The sequence below is a fragment of the Macaca mulatta genome, chromosome 18, assembly GCF_049350105.2.
Source record: "Macaca mulatta isolate MMU2019108-1 chromosome 18, T2T-MMU8v2.0, whole genome shotgun sequence".
Lineage (NCBI taxonomy): Eukaryota > Metazoa > Chordata > Mammalia > Primates > Cercopithecidae > Macaca > Macaca mulatta.
In genome coordinates, this window is record NC_133423.1 from 48,080,865 (window position 1) to 48,086,253 (window position 5,389).

The 5,389-nt window shown below is 42.4% G+C and overlaps 1 pseudogene; it reads left to right on the top strand.

The window, feature by feature from the left end:
• The first annotated feature begins 3,086 nt into the window (after positions 1–3,086).
• Positions 3,087–3,891, top strand: LOC699029 (keratin, type II cytoskeletal 8 pseudogene; annotated as a pseudogene).
• Positions 3,892–5,389: the final 1,498 nt, after the last annotated feature.

The following is a 5,389-nucleotide window of genomic DNA, read 5'->3' on the forward strand; positions in this document are numbered from 1 at the left end:
CTGTTGAAATTCACTGAATTGGAGATAGCTATCCAACTACTAGTTGTACTTTCTCACTAACTCTCTTAATTATTTCTAGGTACTACAGAGTGACACATAACTAAACATTATCAAGGAATTTTACAGCCCTAGGCCTTCTATTACCATGTATTACAGTCTGCTGTAATCATTCTAATGGTCTAAGATGTTGCAACTAATTTACTCAAGGCCTGAACGCCAGAAGTGCCAAAATTTTCTGATAGTTTTATTCTGCATCCAACCATTACCAAGAAGGAGGATGTATTGCTTCTCATTTCTTTACAAGTGTCAGTGCAAATCCAGCCATCAAACAAAAGTTAGACCTAAAAGCTTTTAGATTACAGCGATTATTACAGATTCTACATGAGATAAAAATGTAATTGCTCCATTTCTTTTATTCTTTATTTCATTTTCTTCCCTCTCACTGTATATTTTAGATTGTCCTGCTTGACTGCCAGGTCAGACCCAGCACACAAAGACATTTGTCATAAGACTGGGGAGCTGCAGTGTTCTTTTTCATAATAAATGAAATGCTTGGAATTTCTCTTCCAAATGAATCACAAAACTTCCATGGTCATTTTCATTTTAAATTATTTTTTGTCTATGTAAACTCATGCATTGCCTATAAAGGAATAATATTTCCAGCCATGTTGATAGTGACAGAGAATGAGCTGAAGGCAGAAATCCTTCACAGGTAAAGTGGTGCGTGCATTTTTTTCATCTTGCTCCTTTTTTCCTTTTCCATATTCACTCATCCTTTTAAATTCTTTGAATCTATTTTTTCCTCCCTCTCTCCTTTCCTATCCTCCATCTCTACCTTTGTCACTTATTAATTCCTCTTCTTTTTCTCCAGACTTGGATATTCGTCCATTCCCTCATCATTCTCTTTCATACACATTCTCTGACTTGTAGATCCTAAGATTCTTATATTCTAAAACGAACCCTGTGCTTAACAGGGTATGTTTATAAACTATTTGACTGAGGAGGAATTGCCCCAGTTATCAAAGACATCCTGTTCGGAATGTCAGCCTTTTACTCTTGTTCATGCTCAGAGAAACAGTGCTGCAGGGATTATAGCCTCAGTCGCTGGAATATGGCAGACCCAGATTTTAAATTTGTTTGCCCTTTGCCTCCTAATATCCATTTTCCCCTAAGTTTACCTGGGCACATTTCCCAGTTTGCCTTGCAAATAAACGTGTTGCCATATAACTGCCCTTTGTCTAATAAAATGAAACTGAACATGTTTTGTATAGTTTCTGGGTAGAGTCCTTAAACGGAGAAGGAACTCTGTTCTTATTATCTATCTTATGTCCTGAAATGCTTATGTGATGTCTGAAGCTCCAGCAGTCATTTGTAACCATTAAGACAAGAGTCTTTTCCTAGGGAGGATGAGATGGAATAAACTGATAACTTTGTGGATTACTCATAATAGTCCTGAATTGCCTATGTTTGTTTATTTGTTTAAAAAAAAAAAAGTGAAACAGATCAACTTTTATTATGTTTAAACTACTTTTTAATTGAAGTTTTCCATCCTATGCAGCTGAATCTAATTGTAACTGAGGCACCCAGATTTTCCCAATTCCTGTTTCTACCCCAGATGCCCTGCTGCTTATCTGAGTTTCTGGAATGATTTTTCATTTGATTACTTTCTACATGTCCCTGTTTCCTAATGCATTAATATTGGGTTTGCCAATAAGAAACTTTTTAGAGTTGGAATACTGCTGATCATTTCTGTTTGCTAGTTTTTGGTAACCAAATCATTTTGACTTCTAGGATCAGCCATCGTTTATGCTTTTTTGCCCAATTTTGATCCATGCTGTATTCTGCCTGTAAAATGTGCCCCAAAGTCATGCACATAACCTTGAACTTCGGGTTTTGGTGGTTTGAGACCATTTCACTGATATTTCTCAATATTAATGAAAATTCTAGATGTTAATTCTTCATATTTTAAAAATTTTCATGTTGATTCTCACTTTTTTCTTTTTCTAAAATTTAGTTGATCTGTATTTCTATTAACATTTTTTTCTATTAGTGCGTCGTTGTTATATGTTCAAAACAAAATACGGAACACCTTAATTTACATATATTTTATGATGTAACTTACATCTGACAGTTTAATCTTTCTTAGTACTTCTGGTGAATGCCCTTTAGAATTAGAAGGAGGAAAATTTTACCTAATTATAATAGTTTACATATGCAAATATTATCAGATTTAATAATCATGTTTCCCTAGAAATGATGAACAAAGCCACATGTGTTTTAAGTGGATCATAAATCTTGCTGATTACGTTACTGTCCTGAGTCATTTACTATAAAGAAATTATAGTCATTAAACCTCTAAACTTTAGCTTAGCTCATTTCTCAAGCAGATATTTCTGTGTTTGAGATTTAAACATGGACCTAGAAGCAGCTTCTTTGCTCCTTCTCAAATCTCCTCCTGGTTCAGCCTACCCGCCTCCACTCCTGCCTCCACTATTTCCATCAGGGTGACCCAGAAGTTCTACAAGGTGTCCACCTCTGGCCCCCTGGCCTTCAGCAGAACACTCCTACACGAGTGGGCCCGGTGCCCCATCAGCTCCTTGAGCTTCTCCTGAGTGGGCAGCAGCAGCTTCACGGGTGGCCTGGGCGAAGGCTATGGCCAGCCAGCAGTATGGGACCATCACTGCGGTCATGGTCAACCAGAGCCTACTGAACCTGGAGGTGGGGACCCCAACAACCAGGCCATGTGCACCCAGGAGAAAGAGCAGATCAAGACCCTTAACAACCAGTTTGCCTCCTTCATCAACAAGGTATGGCTGCTAGAGCAGCAGAACAAGATGCTGGAGACCAAGTGGAGCCTCCTGCAGCAGCAGAAGATGGTTCAGAGCAATGTGGACATGTTACAGAGCTACATCAACAACCTTTGGTGGCAGCTGGAGACTCTGGCCTAGGAGAAGCTGGAGGCTGAGCTTGGCAACATGCAGGGGCTGGTGGAGCACTTCAAGAACAAGTATGAGGATGACATCAGTAATCCTACAGAGATAGAGAATGAATTTGTCCCCATCAAAAAGGATGTGGATGAAGCTTATATGAACAAGGTAGAGCTGAAGTTTCGCCTGGAAGGACTGACTGAGGAGATCAATTTCCTCAGGCAGCTATATGAAGAGGAGATCCAGGAGCTGCAGCCCCAGATCTCAGACATACTGTGGTGCTGTCCATGGACAACAGCTGCTCCCTGGACATGGACAGTATCATAGCCGAGGTCAAGGTGCAGTACAAGGAGATTGCCAACGCAGCGGGGCTGAGGCTGAGAGCATGTACCAGATCAAGCATGAGGAGCTGCAGACCCTGGCTGGGAAGCATGGGGATGACCTGCATCGTACGAAGACGGAGATCTTCGAGATGAATCGGAACATGAGCCAACTGCAGGCTGAGACTGAGGGCCTCAAAGGCCAGAGGGCTTTCCCAGAGGCCGCCATTGCAGATGCTGAGCGGCTGCCCGGGGAGCTGGTCGTTAAGGATGCCAACACCACGTTGTCCGAGCTGGAGGCCGCCCTGCAGCCAGCCAAGCAGGATATGGCGCAGCAGCTACGTGAGTACCAGGCGCTGATGAACGTTAAGCTGGCCCTGGACATTGAGATCGCCACCTACACGAAGCTGCTGGAGGGCGAGGAGAGTCAGCTGGAGTCTGGGATGCAGAACATGAGTATCTATACGAAGACCACCAGTGGCTAGGCTGGTGGGCTGAGCTCAGCTTACGGGGGCCTCACAAGCCCCGGCCTGGGCTCCAGCTCTTTCAGCTGCATCAGCTCCACCAGGGCTGTGGTTGTGAAGAAGGTCGAGACTTGCAATAAGAAGCTGGTGTCCGAGTCCTCTGATGTCCTGCCCAAGTGAAGAGCCATGGCAGCCCCCCGCCAGCCTACCCTTCCTGCGGCTGCCCCAGAGTCCATGAGAAAGGCTGCTGTGCAGGAGAGCACAGGGAACAGGAGGCCCACCTGAGGCTTAGCCGTTGCCCTCAGCCCACCCGCGGGGGAGTTTTCTGCCTGGGGTACCCCTCTTGCCCATGCTCCCACTACAAAACAATTCCTTTTTTTTTCCCCCCAAAGCTAAACATGGCTTACAATTAAGAAATCAATAGACAATTTAGAGAAAATAGGCCGGGCATGGTGGCTCACTTCTGTAATCCCAGCACTTTGGCAGGCCGAGGTGGGCGGATCACGAGATCTGAAGATCCAGAGAGCATCCTGTCCAACATGGTGAAACCCTATCTCTACTTAAAATAAAAAAATTAGCTGGACATGGTGGCACATCTCTATAATTCCAGCTAAAGGGAGGCTGAGGCAGAAGAATCACTTGAACCAGGGAGTTGGAGGTTGCAGTGAGCCAACATCGCCTTGCCACTGCAGTCCAGCCTGGTGACAGAGTGAGACTCCATCTCAGGAAAAAAAAAAAAAAAAAAAAAAAAAAGAAAAAGAAAATTTAGAGAAAATAAGCACAAATTAGATGTCCTGGACTCTTAGCAAATGTTTTTCCTCTTTGGCTTTAATATCATACCTTATTGCTATGAACTTATTTACACTGAAGATAATTTAAATATGGATTAAGAATAAGAAAAGTATACTTTCTATGATACATAAACACTCAGCTTCAGATAAGTGAACAAAATAACTAGAGTGAGAGAATACTGTGTCATGTGGCTTGATAAAACTTAGCCCTATATGCTTTCTAAAGGAAAAGAAAGGTAGCTGGATTAACCAGAGCAGTGGCAATTAGAGAGAACATGACTTTAGCACTGAAACGTTTCACTGAAGAAAATCTAATAAATATGAGAACAATGAAAGTTAACTTCTCCAGGAAAATAAAGATGGACTATTTAGTGTGAATTAAGATTCACTAGCAATGTCTTCTTTTTGCAGCGTATATGAGTTGAAAGTACATTCACACAGATTTTCTCAATGTAATTCATGCAAGAACCAAAGGAAAGGTGTAACACATATATCCTTATCTACATTATACAGATTTGCAGCCCAAGTCTCCAAGGCTCAGATATATAAGTGATTTGGCATTAGGAAGTGACGGCTAAGACTGGAAAATTGAACCCAGGCTTTCAGCCTAAATGACAGTGCCATGTCACCCTATACTGCACAGTCAACTGAGAGTCAGCCTGCCCACACAAAGGGCTGTCATTTGAAGGGGAAGAGTCAATTCATTCTCTATTGCACTGGAAAGCAGGATGAGGACCACTGGGTGGAATTTACAGGGAGTCTGATTTTTGCCTCAATTTGAGGAAGAACTTTTCAATAATGAGAGCTGTCTAAGCAAGGAACAATCTGCCTTGTCAAATCAATAAGCAACCTGTTACTGAAGGCATTTAAGCCTAAGCCTATGGACC